Raw genomic sequence first — 17,905 nt, 5'->3', positions numbered from 1 at the left:
CTGAAGTTTCATCTTCTGAAGGAAGTCCCTTCTGTATTCTTTGGTAGTTCTTTCGCCTATTGGTCCCTGTTCGCAATCAAGTCATACGTTGGGACACTTCGGTGAACTGATCCGGACTGAAGTGTCGCGTTGACCTTCCTCTTCCGGTCATGTTAACAAATACTTTTGGAAATTCATCATCTTGGAGAACAACTCTCTTCTTTCGGAAACGTCTTGGTCTGGATTCAGACGTTTTGGTGGAGATTCTTTCAAATACTGAAACTCTCTCCGGGGTGGTCTTGGAACATCAACATTCTGACAACACTGCCATGGCGTGAAATTGATCAAATTGAATTTTGCTGGATACGGGATTGATTCCCACTCCCTTGGGTATGGGCACGGTATTCCAGACCTTTTCACTTCCTGAGCATTCATCAACGCATTGATCTTGCTCTCCAAATCCCTCATCTTCTTGTCTTCACCCGTATCTGTCTTCGAGTGGTTTCGGGGAGAGGTAACGTGGTCCTCTTTCGTATTGTTATCATCCGAAGGGCCACCCCCATTATTGTTATTGACGGGAGGGGTGTTCATGTTGACATTATCCTCCCCTTCTCGATCATTATCAGCTTGGTCAGGATTGTTACGACGGCTAGTCTCTCCTTGATGAGTTGTCAATATCGCAATCTGTTGGTCATGCATTTCTCTCATCTGCTGCATGGCCATTTCCATTTCGAACTTGAAGTTTTCCTTCTGCTTAGTCAGGGCATCCTCAAGTATTTTGGCCATCTGTTCAGTGCTAATCATAAGTGACTCATAAGACTGTCCTGCACTTGATGCGGTGTCATCGGAGGCCATCGCCGAGCAAGCATCCGAGCCGGCATCCGAGTATACCTCCGAAGTTTCATCTTCTGAAGGAAGTCCCTTCTGTATTCTTTGGTAGTTCTTTCGCCTACTGGTCCCTGTTCGCAATCGAGTCATACGTTGGGACACTTCGGTGAACTGATCCGGACTGAAGTGTCGTGTTGACTTTCCTCTTCCGGTCATGTTAACAGATACTTTTGGAAATTCATCATCTTGGAGAACAACTCTCTTCTTTCGGAAACGTCTTGGTCTGGATTCAGACGTTTTGGTGGAGATTCTTTCAAATACTGAAACTCTCTCCGGGGTGGTCTTGGAACAGCAACATTCTGACAACACTGCCTTGATGATTTTGGCACATGGACAGTGAGAATCTGTATTCCGGGCACTCATTTTCCTAGATTTGTTCGCACCCCCAGCTTGATAGTACAACTCGTCAGTTTGATGACTGGAGCAACCTATCGTGTGTTGGCACGACTTCCCAGGCATAACGTCTTCGTCTGACGAGTATGTTTTCTTCCGAGGATACAACGCTTTGTTAGCATTTTCAGGAGTCACATGTCTGAGGCGATGTTTTTGTGAATGTCGGCCCTCAACAGGCTCCTGGATTTCAACACGCAGTCCAATGCGGTCACTTGCGGGACTTTTCCCATTATACATTCTCTTCCACTGCTTAGGATGACGACCTCCAGCCTGACAATGTGCTCGAGATTCATTCAATCGGCCTAAGCGCTCTTTGACCGGAGCTTTGCCTCGATCATCGGGTGAAGGGCCAAGGCGATCTTTGATGGTCATCTTGAAATGGGACAAATCCACACTGTCACAAATCTCAACCGGAGGTGTGGAACTCGAAGGAATCGAAGAAATAGGTGCAGGACATCTTCTGCCTTGAATCTGTCTTGGGTCAGACTTGGGTGACCCGCAAGTTGGAAGGTCGGATTGGAGTGACCCGCAGACTGGAAGGTCGGATTGGAGTGACCCGCGTTTTGGCGGGTCGGATTGGAGTGACCCGCGGACCCGTGAGTTGGAGGGTCGGATCTGGGTGACCTGCAGATTGGAAGGTCGGATTGAAGTGACCTGCAAATTGGCGGGTCGGATTGGAGTGACCTGCGTTTCGACGGGTCGGATTGAAGTGACCCGCGTTTCGGCGGGTCGGATTGAAGTGACCCGCATTTCGGCGGGTCGGATTGGAGTGACCCGCGATTTTCGATCTTTTTGGCCGTCGTCTTAGACTTTGGCCTCCATACTTGGTGCAGTCTTTGTGGCTTATGTTCCACTCCTTCTTTCTCCAATCTCTTGGCCTCTTGCACAAGAATTTTTGCTTGTGCAAGCAATGCGCGGCGTTTCTGAATCCGCTCTTGAAGAGTCGATCGGGTCCTTTTGACGCGAACCCATTCGTTCTTCGCTGGTTTGAAAGGGGAGGGGCTGTCCATTCTCTGTTGTGATGGTTGGCGCCTCCTATATTTCAGATCCGCCTCATAGCGGATTCCATCCACTGGTTCCAAAGCTTTGGCCAGTTGGCGTGCGAGGCGTTGGCGCTGTCTTTGACGAGCTCTCTTCGATAAAGTGAGCACGCCTTCTGTACTCAACTCCTTGATTGAGGAGGAGTTCAGATCTGCAGATCCGGACATATTGGAGGCCGGAAGGACGTTGCAAGGTTCAGCTACCGCAACAACGGGGGCGTTGATCTTCCTTCGCTTGCGAGAGGCGGAGGATCTGGAGGAGGAGGACGACAGATATTCCTCGAACTTCAGTTGGTCGAATTCGTATTCGACCACTTCTTCAACCGGGATGCAGATCCAAGGTTGCGACACGACAGCTCCGGCAGCGAAGCTGTTGGCTCCCACTGTGGTCGCCAGTTTGTTTCCGTCGAAAGTCACCTTAGTCATTGATTTCATTAAACTTTAAGCGTTACAAATGAATTCAAATAACAAAAAAATAAAAGATTACAACTTTCTTGAAAATAAACACAAGATCCGTTTATCGGCTCTTGCTTGCGTAGGTTCTTTGCCGGTGTCGGGGTTAATCCGTGGACGACCACGAATCAGATCCGGTTGATGAAAAATTGGGCAGAGCTTCGTTACATGGGTGATGGAATGCATTTCTACCTCCAAGTTCTCCTTGTCACTTAATGGCTCATTACATGGCTATTTTGAGGGAGCTAGAGGACTGAGACAAGGGGATCCATTGTCTCCCTATTTGTTTGTGCTTGGTATGGAGTATCTATCCAGAAAACTCAAATTTCTCAGCACAGACAGACTGTTTAAATATCATCCAAAATGTGCTAAGATGGGTATTACTCACTTGATATTTGCTGATGATCTACTGCTCTTTTGTAGAGCTGACATGGATTCTATAGCCAAAATTAATAACTGTCTTCAAGAGTTTAGTAAAGTATCTGGATTGGAGGCCAATTCTTGAAAAAGCTCTGTACTCTTGAGTGGAATTGATGATATTTCTAAAGATCTGATATGCTCATATCTAAATTTTCCAGAGGGTTCTTTACATATGAGATACTTAGGAGTGCCATTGGTCTCAAAAAGGCTCTCTTACCTGGATTGTTCATCATTGATCTCAAAAATTTCAGATAAACTTCAAGACTGGCAAAGTAGGAAGAACCTATCTTATGCAGGGAGAATTCAACTTATAAAAACTGTTATCTTGGGTATTCAAACTTACTGGACAAGTAACTATATCTTGCCGATGAAGGTGCTGGAAAAAATTGACATGCTTTGCTCTGCTTTCTTATGGGGAAGCAAAATCCATCTGGTCTCCTGGACAGAAGTCTGTAAGGATAAGAAGCTAGGAGGTGCTTTGCTCTGCTTTCTTATGGGGAAGCAAAATCCATCTAGTCTCCTGGATAGAGGTTTGCAAGGATAAGAAGATAGGAGGTCTGGGGCTATTCTCCTCCAAATTGTGGAATTATGCTGCAGCAATCAAGATGTTATGGATGATACACTCTAAAAAAGATCTCTTGTGGATAAAATGGGTGCATGGAAATTATTTAAAACAACAGGAGATTTGGCAAGTTCAACCGAGAAAAAGTGATTCATGGATGTGGAGACAAATCCTCAGGGTGAGGGATTTGGTGTTGAGGAGGTTTGGGAATGTGTATAACCTCCATAGAATCATTGCTAACTGTCACAATAATGAGACAATGACGTCGATTAGGCTCATGTGGATTGGATGGTGACGTTCATCGTCGCTCGTTAACACTGAACCGGTTGTGGAGAACTATAGGCAATTTTCGATGCCTACACCAATGTGTGCTCTGTGCTGATTCTGTAAGTCATCAAGAATCTAGAAATCACTTGTTCTTTGAATGCCAATTCTCTTCCTATGTATGGAACAATTTGATGGCATGGCTGAAGTTTTCGTGGAGATCCTGCTGCTGGAATCAGGTATTGCGATGGTACAGCAACAATTTGAGGGGGCTTGGATTCAAGAAGAAACTGAAGAGGATGATGTTATCTGGAGCTGTGTATTGGATATGGAAGGAGAGAAATCTGAGAATTTTTCAACAAAAAGCCCGTAGCCCTGATCTACTTATCAAGGAAATAAAGATTTCATTGCTTTCAAAGGTTCTTAATGAAGATGTTCCTGAGTACTTGAGGGAAGAAATAGCAAAATTGTAAATTGTTAGAGAGTCTGCAGTTCCTTGGTTACCAGTTAGGTTTCTAGTAGTTCTTGTTGCACTCCTATTTCAAAATTTGGTGATGAATAAAATTTATTTCATTGACCAAAAAAAAAAGAATATACTCATAATATTTTTTCCCCTTTGACAACATCAAAAAGAGGACAAAAGATGGAAGGGAGCGAAGGCTCCCCCTATCAATATGCATGAGTGAGTATAAAACAACTATAGGGAATAGCTCCCCCTATCAAAATGCCATATAGAATATATGAAATAAAGATCAAGGCAAAACATGTGAGCAAGCATAGATAAGAGCATGCTAAAAATTTACTCACACACATTAAGATAATGAGAACACATGTGGATACATCAAAATAAAAATAGTGTCTCATTAGCACAACTATAAAAACATAGTGTATAAAGATAGATCTATGAAATCAAAAGAAGGGAAAAACAAATCACTCAAATAAAATCATAAATCAAAGTTTAAATCCAAAAACGTAAGACCAAATCATCATTGATTTTCAAAAATCAGGAGAGGCAACTATATCTAGCTCTTGAGCTAGTATCAACCCATATAAATATTTTAGCACCCAGTAAACAAGATTTGGGAATAAACACTCAATAAGTCCGGAGGGTTATATAAGTACAAACCTCTCATCAAAACAAAACCAATAATTATGAAAACAAAAGAATTTGATCAATAAAAAAATTGTTTTCATGTTCAAAAGTTTAAAGTATAATTTTTCAAAACCAAGAAAAAGAAAAAGAAAAATATTAAAATTCTTGGTTTAAAAATCAAATTTGTTTTGGTATCCAAGTATTCTTGGTACCAAAAGGTTTAGGGACATGACCCCTATCATTAAAGCTCAAAGCCCTAGGGTTATGAACCCTCTTGGGCATATGTGGTGCACTAACACGGTTAAAGCAATAATCGCTCAAATGACCCTTCCGATTGTAATGTGTGCAATGAAAGAGATCCATTTATTTTTGTGGACCATTAGCTCGTGCACGGGAAACATTTGCAACCATAGATGATCTTTTAAGATTATTTTGCAAATGTGAAACATTATCAAAACAATACTTTCCTAAGTGGCTATATCTACCACAAACATCACATTTAAACTTTTGTGGCTTAATAAAATCATTTGGCAAAGGTGAAGTCTTTTTCAAATTGTAAACTTTGCTATATATGTGTGCATAATGAGTGGATGATGACTTAGACTTGGCACACATATTCATAAGCCTCTTATGATTATTAATGCATATTTTTAAAGTTGAATCTAAAGATGAAATACTATTTTTTATAAGATTCAAATCTTTATTTTTAGGCACATATGTATTTTTAGAAGTAGAACATAAATAGTTATTTATAAAAGAAGCAGTATCATTTTGTATGTTCTTTACTTCTAACATGGCATTATCTTTTTCATGAGTTAACTTGGCAAAGTTTGAAAGCAAAGAATCATGATCCGATTTTAATTTTTCATTGTTTTCTTTAAGGATCATATTTTCATTAGAAATAATATCAAACTTAGAAGTTAAAGACTCATGATCGGATTTCAAATCTTCATGCTTGCTTTTTAAATCAATAAAATCATTTTGTAATTTGTTAAAGGCATGCAATAATTTTTCACTAGCACAAGCAAGTTCATCATTAGTTAAATCATTAATAGTTTCGAACTCGCAAACCTCACTAGGGCTATCGCCTAGTGCTCGTGTGCATGAAGCTCCATATGAACTTAAAGTCGGATCCTCCAAAGCTTGTTGGATCGCCTCCAAGTCCCCTTGATGTGCTTTTATAAATTTCTAAAGTTTGTAAGCACTATCAAAATGAACAAACTTGTTAGACATAGATGAATTAAAAGCATTTAGCAAATATTCTAACAAAATATTGTTCATTATAAACATACGATGATCATTCTTATTCCACTTGGATTTCTTCAAAGTGGGCACAATATAAGCATCATCTATAATTTTCCGTAAATCAAAGTGTTTAGATTGAACAAAAAGTTTAAATCTAACACACCATTGGGCATAGGGGAAATTATCTAATCTAGGAGCAATATTGATGACATAACCTAAACCATGCATATCCATAATATAAAAGACAAGCAATATACAAATAAAGCTCAAAATTAGATTAGCACAATAAGCTAACTTGGATCTTTAACTCAATGCGATTAGACCTTAAATCAAAGAGCACCAAGCTCTGATACCAATTGTTAGACCCTAGAGGGGGGGGTGATTAGGGTCTTATGCTAATCTAATCCGATTATATGCCAATTAAAACTTAATTAACAAGTTATCCTAGTAAGTATGAAATACAAAAAGTTATATAAGCTAGGATAAGCAATATGAACAACAAGATATATCCTAATAAAGAGATATAGGCAATGTATGTGCAAGGATATAAAACAAACACAAGGTGATATATCCTACCAAAGATATATACAATATGATATATGCAAGGATATATAAACTAACACAAGGGTAAACAAAATGAACTAGATAGAGGATGAAATAAATGAGCAATGCACAATTGGCGATATAAGATAAATACAAAAGCAAATGCGCCAATGACAAACTCAAACACACTCAAATGATCACGGAGTTCGGACCTTCCGTTCTACGTCTCCGCTCCCCACTCCCGGGGAGAAATCCACTATCACAACCGGGTTTTCTACGCTCACCCGAATAACGTTTACACCTCACAGTGTCAGTTTTCAACGCTCACCGAACAACGTTCACTCCTCACACTCGGTTTTCTAATTTACCGAAAACTTCACAACACACTCGGTTTTCTAGCTCACCGAAAACCTTACACCACTCACAATGTAACAAATATAAATTTGTTCTCTACAATAGATGAGAACACAATAAAGCACAACTCAATGTTACAATCTCTCACAACCCTAATATACTATGTATGCAAATACAATAAGCTCAAGTGGGTGTGTGTAACAATGAGATAATATAATCAAATCTAAACTCAATATAAAAACTAGCTTTAAAGAATGATAATCAAATAACTAAGCAAATGTAAAGCTAGATAGAGTTTAGAAAACTTCTCCAATAGATGACAAGATGGAGAGATGGAGATTGGAGCCCAAACAAGAAGATGATCTCCTCCACTTGTGAAAACAATCTTCAAACCAAACAAACACTAAAACACACTTAAACCCTTGTTTAAAACTCTTTAAGAGCTGGGTATAAGGGGGTATATATAGGAGACCCCAAAACATAAGAAAAACCCAGCAAAAGGACAAAAACCCCGAAAAACAAGGAGTCTGGAAAACTAGCCGTTATGCAGTAATAAGTCGACTTGCTACAGTGATAATTCGACTTATAACTAGCCGTTACAGCCAAATTTTTAGCTTATAAGTCGACTTCAAGTCGACTTAACAGACAGTATAGGTTTTCGGCAGAGTCTGAAATTTTGCGTATCTGGTTTTGTAAAATCAATTAAAAATAGTAAATCAACTCTAAAAATTATAAAATTTTGTGGGAAGTTTCTAAACATGTATATTAACATTTTAGAGAAAGAATTTATTAAATATCACTTCCTATTTGAGAGAAATAATTTATTTTGTAAACTGGTCGAAAATACATAACTGTGCAACACTTCATAAGTCGACTTGTATAAGTCGACTTACTATAAGTCGACTTGCCTTGCTTTATAAGTCGACTTAGCAGAGGAGAAAATGCACTTTCTAGAGGAGTTCATAAGTCGACTTGTCAGGGTTTATAAGTCGACTTATAAACATGCACAGACACTATTCATGCTGAAAATCTGATTTTTAAAGTGCCTTTAAAAATAACAAATAAATTCCAAAAAATATAAAACTTTGGAAAATATTTATAAACATGTTGATGAACATGTTACAAAAGGAATTTTTGTAATTTCACTTATCATTTGTGAAAACTTGTCATATTACAAAAGTGTCCAAAACATGTAAACATGAGATACTTGAATTTTGATGTTTTGACATAAACCAAGTTTTGAAACTTTGTAAAATATTTGTATGGACATAATAAAAGATGTTTATAATATATATAGTCCAAAACATATTTTTCATAAAAACACCTATATTTACGAAAATCACAAATATATATGTGTGTGTATATTTGAGCTTATAGAATTAACACACATTATATAAAACCTAAACTACAAACATTATAAACTATATACCCAAGCTTGATGAAGGTCTTCAATGAGCTCAACTTGGTACACTTGCGGATGAAGCTTGAACTATTCCGCCAACGTCCTTTGGATATGATCGTTGAAGCTCTATTCCATCCATCCTCCAACCACGTTATTTGTCTACAATACATAGGAATGCACAGACACTAGACAAACAACATTAGTAGTAAATTGTTTGTTAAACATCATCAAAACAAGAAGGCCAACATAAACTTCAATCCAGGTGCAAAGTACATTGAACTCATATCCACGTCCTCATTGAAAAATGGATACTTAATCTTCTTCCTCATCCCGAGTTTTCTTAACCTGAGATGGGGCTGGAGCTTGTTCTTGAATTCTTCTATTTCACTTTCATCTAACGGGCCTTCATCCTCACTATCTCTTTGCTCTGACTCATACCCTCCCTCATAATTCAACCAGAAAGATGGTCATTTATCTCTGTAGCCTACAGTGCCCCTTGTGTTGTCTGAAACACCCCCTTCCTCTACTGTGTTTGAAGTTACATTACCTTGAACTTCCTCTGTGTTACCTCCTTGTGCATTCATGTCAGTAGCTCTATCATTGTGTACTGCATTACCTTGAACTTCCTCTGTGTTACCCCCTTGTGCATTCATGTCAGTAGCTCTATCATTGTGTACTACATTACCCTTGAACTTCCTCTGTGTTACCCCCTTGTGCATTCATGTCAGTAGCTCTATCATTGTGTACTACATTACCTTGAACTTCCTCTGTATTAAGTGGCTGAAACACCCCCACTCTAGCAGGAGGTCCCTCATCATCATCTACCAATCTAGCACCAGCATTGAATGCTATTCTACCAATTGCAGCACTTATCTTATCCTTATTCATCCTTCTAATTTCATGCAACTCCTCAACGTCACTGTCCAAAGCCCCCTTAGCCTCACTATCAAAAGCACACATTGAATCTTCACTTGCATATCCAGCCGCACTGCTACTCCCCTCATTCAAACCCTTTTGTTTAACTTTCTCACTCTCTACTTTGTCAGTGAACTCATCAACATACCCTTTCTCATCATCCTCATCTGTATCATTATCAAATGCCTCTGTAGGGTCCAGCTTATATGTCTCATCTTCCACTGAGTCATCATCATCACTGGATTGAATTTCATCCTCCACTTGGCCTTCATCCGTACTTTTTTTCCTAATTGGTGTCAGCTTCTTTCTCTTTTTGGATATCTCTTGCACTGCTTCATTCTCTTGCATTGGTTGCTCTTGCAATGTTTCATTCTCTTGCATTGGTTGATTTTCTTGCATTGGATCTATTCCATCTTGTGCATTGGTTGTTTCCACATCATCCTCATTTGCCACCAACTCAGCCATGTTAACCCCATAATTTGAAAATATCTCAATTGCCCTTTCCTTACGAGCATATTGTAACATAAGTTCCAAATTGTCTTCCAAAGTAAGAGGCAACAACCCTGGCTCAAACCCCTGCTTGGAATACAATACTACAATGTGAGCAAATTCGTGTAGCCAAATTCTACAATTTTTTCTCTGAGATATTCAATAGACATTACATCCTCATCTATGAACCTAACATCATATATATCATTGCTGTAATCATAATTATTAAAATTAAAATAGCCACCATGTCGGAATTTAACCATAATTAATATTCCCATCTGCATAAATTTAAAATTAACTTAATTAGAAACAATATAATTTCAAAAAAATATGAACAGTTTAAAAAAAACTGGGTTTCACTTCAAAACCCTAAATTGGGGGCAAGTAAACACGGAGCGTAAGCATGCAATCAACTAAAGATAATGAAGACTATTTTATTTACAAAAATGAAGACCCACCACCCTCCATCGCCATAAAAAAAGAAAAAAAATTACAATGTCTTACATTTGCCTCCACGACTTCAAGACTGCAGCAAAGGAGAAGACCAACCACCCTCACATCCATCATCTCTCCCTCAGAGAGATTCTCTGCAACAGCCGATTTGGGGGAGAACTCTCTCCTGGGCAGGAAGTTTGAGTCTTGGGGGAGGGGGAAGGGGGAATCTGGCAATTAGGGTTGATTTGGAGATTTAGGGCCTTTTTGTTCGGTTATTTCCCGTCTTTTTTTAGTAAACTGCCAAATCATCATCCACGTCACCCCTTTAAATGTTATGAGCCACGAGATTTTGAGTTTTGGCCGCCAGCGAACAGAATATGCCTTGTTGACAAAAAGGTCCATCTTTAATGTCTTGTTGTTATCGGAGCTTTTTTAAATATCAAACTGGCAAATGCGTTCGTATGAATATACCAATTTGGTATTTTAGCTGATTGTATTTTAGCTGATTGTATTCATATCACAGTTTATGTACTTTTTGTCACTTGGAGAAACCTTAATCAGAGGAGCTCATTCAGCGGAGGACAGCTACTAAAACTCCCGAGAGCTTGGTCCCACCTTATTCAGAGGAGCTTGGTCCCGTAGCAAGTGATTAAAAGGGCAAATTCGAGCCCTGAGCGATTAGTGGCAGTTTAGGGTGAGTAATCAATAGGTATTTTCAATAGGGACTATACTAGTAGAGTGCACGATGGGCCTATGGCACTCCAAGTTTTTTTTTTTTTTTGGTCCGCCCTTCTTCGTCGGATCCCAAGGGATAACCTCCGAAGAGAGAGTGTGAGCTTTGCACGTGGGAGCAGGCAATTGGTGCACGTGCATCTCTAGGCTCCCACTAGATATAGCTAGAAGTTGATGGGCTTGTCTTGCTTTCTCGGTGCGTTGCACGCTCTCCAACGCCGGCCCATACCACGATAACACGCGCTTCGTACCGACTCTAATTTGGCTAAATCGCACTTAAACAGCCTATTGTTTGACCATCTTTATTTTTAAATATTATAAGCTATAAAAAATAGTATTTTAATACAATAAATTATAAAAAAAATAGCATATCACTACATTTTATTAGTTTTTATGAAAATATTAGTTTTTATGAAAATATTCTTAAGAAATTGTCCTAACAACTAACCAAAAGGGCTAAATACCCATATTGGTATTTTAATTCCACCTCATTTACCAAGAAGGTATTTTAATTAGGCAAACCTGCTTTAAGTCATTTTAATTGATTCAACTTACCAACAATGTCATTTTTCTCATCGGCGACCAGTTTTCCGGTGAAAGCTCGTCACGTGCGTGGCACGTGATGACTTAAAACTGTTTTTTAGCTACTGATATGGCACGGATCTGTCCTATTTTGGGTGAATTAGGGTTTTTAGAGGGTTAATCCCCACCTTTAAACACTGACACGTCAGAAAATCCGTGTCACATCAGCAGTTAAAAACAGTTTAAGTCATCACGTGCCACATACGTGACGAGCTCTCGTCGAAAAACAGGTCGTCGGCGAGAAAAATGGCCTTGTTGGTAAGTTAAATCAATTAAAATGACTTAAAACAGGTTTGCCTAATTAAAATACTTTCTTGGTAAATAGGATAGAATTAAAATACCAATATGAGTATTTAGCCCTTTGGTTGCAATAAACGCTGATATACTTCTAATATATAAATGCTAATATACTACAAATCTTATATTATTTTGATACCACAGTACATAAGCATGTGGAACATTTCCCGGTGGATGGCAATCAGCATCCATACGTCTATACTTCTAAAAGAATATTATAAGTCAGAGTACCCAATAATTGCTAACTCGTCAGATTTGTTTCTTTGCTTTTCCACTATTATATCGTTTCATATTTATGCATGCTATATTATGTTACCAAACTGCTAAGTTTAGTTGTCAATACTGGTAAATGAATAATGCAACAAATTAAATAAAACATTTGAATTCCAATTTTTCACAACAAATTTCACCTGGAAATTATGCTACATTCCAATTAAAAGCAAGAAAATAATTTTAATATTGATAGGATATTTATATGGGGTTGTTTGGTGGGTGGGAAAATGGAGCTATAGATGTAAATACTGCAATCAGATTTATATATGTTATAATTACTTATTTTGTAGTATTTTAATCAGGAAATGCAAATCTTATAACCTGTAGAGAAAAAGCTGCATGAAATGTTGCAAACGTGTTGGTGAGAAGAAAAAAATGTAGACTCTAAAAAAATAATAAAAAATAAAAAATTCACCTCATCAAACAAATTCTTTTCAAACGCAAATAAGAAAAATATCTACTCCTGTGTTTCCTTATATATAATTGCTTACACTTTACACAAATTATTTCTCAAGAAAGAAATTAATTTACATTGGAAATGTGTTTCCCATAATAACATTTTAGATATCCAAACAATACTTAGAATTAATTTACCGCAACAAATGTTAGAATGTAATATTTTATTGTTGGCTACAATTCATTTATGCAGTAAACCAAACAACCCCCAGTGTGAGTTTTTGAGCGAGATATGTTGTGCGCGACGGAAGCTTCGAGGAGCGACATGAACAATAACTCGAGATAAACCACAACCAATAAGTAAATCACAACCACAGCAATAACAAACGATTTACGTGGTTCGGCAAGTTGCCTACGTCCACGGGGCAAGGAGGGGGGGGGGAGTTCTTACTATTAGAAATCACAAGAGAATACAAATAGAGTTACAAATCTCACCGATCAAACCCTAAACCAAAGCTCTAGATCTCTCACAAATCTCCCATAATTGGATGCATCAATCATCTCCAAAAGACTGCTCAAAATTATCCTTGCTTTTGGATCCTCTTCAAAGAATCTTGACAGGAAGAGTCTCTCTAGATCCGCCCACTTTTGGATACAGCCCGCAGGCAGTTTCCTGAACCATTCAAAGGCAATTCCCTTGAGGGTGCCAATGAACAATCGAGCCAGTATGGCATCGTTTGATATTACATTTCCAGTCTGTGACTTGAAATGATAAATATGTTGGTTCGGTGATCCCGTGCCGTCAAAAGTTTGTAGCGTCGGGACCTCGAACTTTGGAGGATAAGGGGTTGCATCCCATTCGGCAGGATAGGGCCTGATAACTCCCTCATCTTGGAGCTCGCTTCTGCTAGCAATGGCTTTAAGGCGGGCTTCCAATTCTTCCATTTTGACAGACTGAAGATTCTGCTCATTCTCAGTCTCTCTTCCTCCATCAGAGGAAGATTCTAGTTTGTGGGCTTCTTGGTCAGAAGCTGTATCATCAACCACTTTTCCCTTCCCTTTGCTTGTGTGAGGTTGGGATGAAGACGCTTTTCCTCTCCGAGAAGATTCTTGCCTAAGCGGCGAATCTGTCTCCTGAGATTTGGCCTTGTCTGCGACGATTTGAGTCAACATGGCCATGAGTTCATTAATAGCCTCCTGCTGAGATTTGAGCATGGCCTCCTGTTCATCAAGTCTCTTTGCGAGATCTTCATGGTTTCCCGTCATATAAGCGAAACTCTTATGTTCAACAAAAGAGCTTGATGACTGGGACTCTGCAATGGCTGAGTGTTCGTCATCGGAATTAGTTTCTCTGGCCAAACTCCGATAGTTGACAGGGGGAATGGCTCCTGTTCGAGTCCGAGTACGTTGGTAGATTCCTTCAAACTCGTTAGTGATTTCTCTGACGCTTGGAGAATGATCTGTCTCTGACTCGTCAGAACTAAGGGTTGATGATCTCCCTCTACCAACCATGTTAGAAGTGACTCCAAGGTATTCAACCTCTAAAGTCTTCTTCCTGTGATGATGTCGTCGATTATTGAGCAAAACGACATTCGTCGGTCGGTTGAACATTGACAGCAATTCCCGCAAGTCAGAGACTTGGGATGAACCTCTCACAGAGCGTGAGGGTAGAGATGGAACCCCCTGTCCATTAAAGGATGAGACTGGCTCCTGGTGAACATGGATCTTGAGTCCACGTTGATCTTTTTGAACACGACGAATCGCATCGTGTTCTGAAGAAGAAACACGAGGGTCGTGTTCTGTTTTACTAACGCTAGACCGAAGTCTGCGTTTTGTTGATGAAACGCACCTTTGCCGGTTGCGTTTTTGTTGGTTAACGCAGTTTGTAAGTCTGCGTTTTGGATCTTGAACGCACTCCTGAGAGTTGCGTTTTGGTTCTGAAACGCACTCCTGAGAGTTGCGTTCTGCCAAATCAACGCAGTTTTGAAGGCTACGTTTTGATTGCACAACGCACCACTGAGGGCTGCGTTTGGCATAAACTGAGCCCACTCCTTTAGAGGTAGGGCTGCTCGAGTAATCTCGGCGACTAAAGGAGAGGGTTTCCTTTGGCATAGGAGCAACCTTTGGAGCTTTAGTCTCCTTGGCACCTCTCACAGAGCGTGAGGGTAGAGATGGAACCCCCTGTCCGTTAAAGGATGGGACTGGTTCTTGGTAAACATGAATTTTAAATCCATGTTGATCATTTTGAACACGACGAATCACATCGTGTTCCAAAGAAGGAACACGAGGGTCGTGTTTAGCTTGATTAACGCAAGACCAAAGTCTGCGTTTTGCTAGTGAAACGCAGTCCTGCGATCTGCGTTCGGATTCAGAAACGCACTCCTGAGAGTTGCGTTCAGTTTGTGAAACGCACTCCTGAGAGTTGCGTTTTGGTTCTGGGACGCACTCTTGAGAGTTGCGTTCAGCCAGATCAACGCAGGTTTGATGTCTGCGTTTAAATGATAGAACGCACTCCTGAGAGTTGCGTTTGAGTTCTGAAACGCACTCCTGAGAGTTGCGTTTAGCTGGGCTTTTGCAGAGCTCATGTTGAGGCTCATAAACGCAGAGTTCGCGTTGATTGGAGGGTCGGCTTTTTTGGCGTTGTGCCGAAATCGAGTCTTCTCCCTTAGGGAGGGGACTGTATGAACAGTGCAACCCCCATGGGAGATAGTCTTTAGATGAGTTGGCTACAACTGGAGCTTTAGTCTCCTCGGAAACTTTGTGGATCTTGCGCATAGCCTTGGGGCTAAGGGATCCGGAGGAGAGGGCCTCCTCGTATTTGGCTTGATCAAACTCGATAATCAGAGTTTCAACGGTCGTTCCAGTGAGATAAACTTCGGATTACGCCACCACTTCTTCGTCAGAGAAGCTAGTCCCCAGCGGAGTCGCCATCTTTTGTTTGTTGGAAATTTACAGTAAAAAGACAATGAAAGAAAAATTTGACTTGTATTCCTCTCAAAATCAATTACAATTTGGATTCCGATTACAAAAGAGAGGATAATAAATTTGATTCTCCCCTTTGTTTAATTCTGGGTTCTTCACGGTGACGATGAGATGCTTCCCTCGAATGCTCGTGTCGAGTTTGCTTCTCGTTGACGATCCGAACGTCTTGATTCACTGGAACGATGTCTTCTCCTCACGATTTGACGCTGTGGAGAACTTGCGTGGCAAGTTTTGAAATAACTCTTGACGAGTTGATAACTCTGAACGAGTTTTAGAAGAACTTGCAGAGCAAGTTTTGAACTCTGATCGAGTTGATAACTCTGACGAGTTTTAGAAGAACTTGCAGAGCAAGTTTTGAACTCTGATCGAGTTGATAACTCTGAACGAGTTTGAACTCTTGAAAAAGAGTTGATTTGAACCGAAAGTCGGTTATAAGCCAAGGGAATGCTCCTGTGGTCGATCGTTGCTGAGGATGAACGTCGATCGCCCCCTTGCTGCCCAAAAAGAAGGATCCCAGAGCCCAGAGCCAAAAGCCAGCCAAAAAGGAGCGCCCGAACTCAGTTGAGTTTCCCACTATTTATAGGGGGTTTAGGGGTGGCAACTGCCCCCTTAATTAGCTCCTCCATGGGCTGAGTGGGGTGTAACCACCCCCTCTTAAACAGCTCCCGAAATAGTGGGGAAAACGGTTTTGAAACCGTTCTGTTAGTGCTTTGAACGAGTCAAAACGCTGAAAACAGCGTTCTGGGCCTTAACTCTGCGTCTTATTGATGAGACGCAGAGTTAGGCACTTGCTGGGAGTTGAAAACGCAAGGTTCTCTTGCGTTTGGACCTAAACTCTGCGTCTTAAAGATGAGACGCAGAGTTAGGCGTTCGCTAGGAGTCGAAACGCACAGGCCACATTGGGGCTTAACTCTGCGTCCAAGACTTAGGACGCAGAGTTAAATCTCTATTGGAGATTTGAAACGCACAGGCCGCATGCGTTCTGAAATTGGAAACGCACAGGTCACTGGTGCGTTGAGGATCAACTCTGCGTTCAGAGTTTGGGATGCAGTCGAGTCTGTCGAAGAACGCACATTACGTGTGCGTTTCGTGATTTAACTCTGCGTTACAGAGTTCGACACCTGCTAAGGAACGCACACTTGTCTGCGTTTTACGATTCAACTCTGCGTTACAGAGTTCGACGCCTGTTTAAGGAACGCACACTTGTCTGCGTTTTGAACTTGAAAAACGCAGAAGTGAATTTCTGCGTTTGAGAGAGATTGTTGGCTTATAACCTCGTCCATTATAACATTGCAAAGGCCTTTGCTTATTGATCTTTGCCTGTTATAAAATATGAGAGTCGTCAGATTGTAACTCCCGATGTTGATTGTGAAGGCTGTTGAATTGGGGCCTTCATTAGTTGTTGTGAAGGTCGTCAGATTGTAGCCTTCTATGTGAAAGTCCTCAAATTGTAGCCTTCTGGAAGTCGTCAGATTGTAACTTCCATCATCGGTGTTTGATGGGGGATCAACTATCTATTGTGATTTTTAGACAGCCTACAGTCCACGGGAAACAATACGAGAAATCTATTATGTATCAGGGAGAACCACTCAACTATCGTCTCTCAATCTCCCAACCTCACATACATAATCAACTCTCATATTCTTTCCAAAACTCACTCCTTACAATTTTTTAAACGGATAAAGACTGCGAAACCCTCTCCAAATATTGTAATCTTTTGCACGGACAAAGACTACGAAATCCTCATCTCTCGCATAATATTCTTGAATCAGGCTACGCCCTCTGCTAACCCTGAATTACAAGAATATTGGCTCTCTCTCCTAGTTTTTCCTCCAACAATAGAAGAATATATATATATATATAGGAAACCAAAACCCTATCTCTAACCTAACTTCCTAATTATAATAAGATTCAAACTCCTAATCATGATAAAACCCAATCTCCTAATCATGATAGATCCCATAATATTCTTGAATCAGGCTACGCCCTCTGCTAACCCTGAATTACAAGAATATTGGCTCTCTCTCCTAGTTTTTCCTCCAACAATAGAAGAATATATATATATATATAGGAAACCAAAACCCTATCTCTAACCTAACTTCCTAATTATAATAAGATTCAAACTCCTAATCATGATAAAACCCAATCTCCTAATCATGATAGATCCC

This window comes from Asparagus officinalis, chromosome 5 (assembly GCF_001876935.1).
Source record: "Asparagus officinalis chromosome 5, Aspof.V1, whole genome shotgun sequence".
NCBI classification, from domain to species: domain Eukaryota; kingdom Viridiplantae; phylum Streptophyta; class Magnoliopsida; order Asparagales; family Asparagaceae; genus Asparagus; species Asparagus officinalis.
This window is presented reverse-complemented; position numbering follows the sequence as displayed.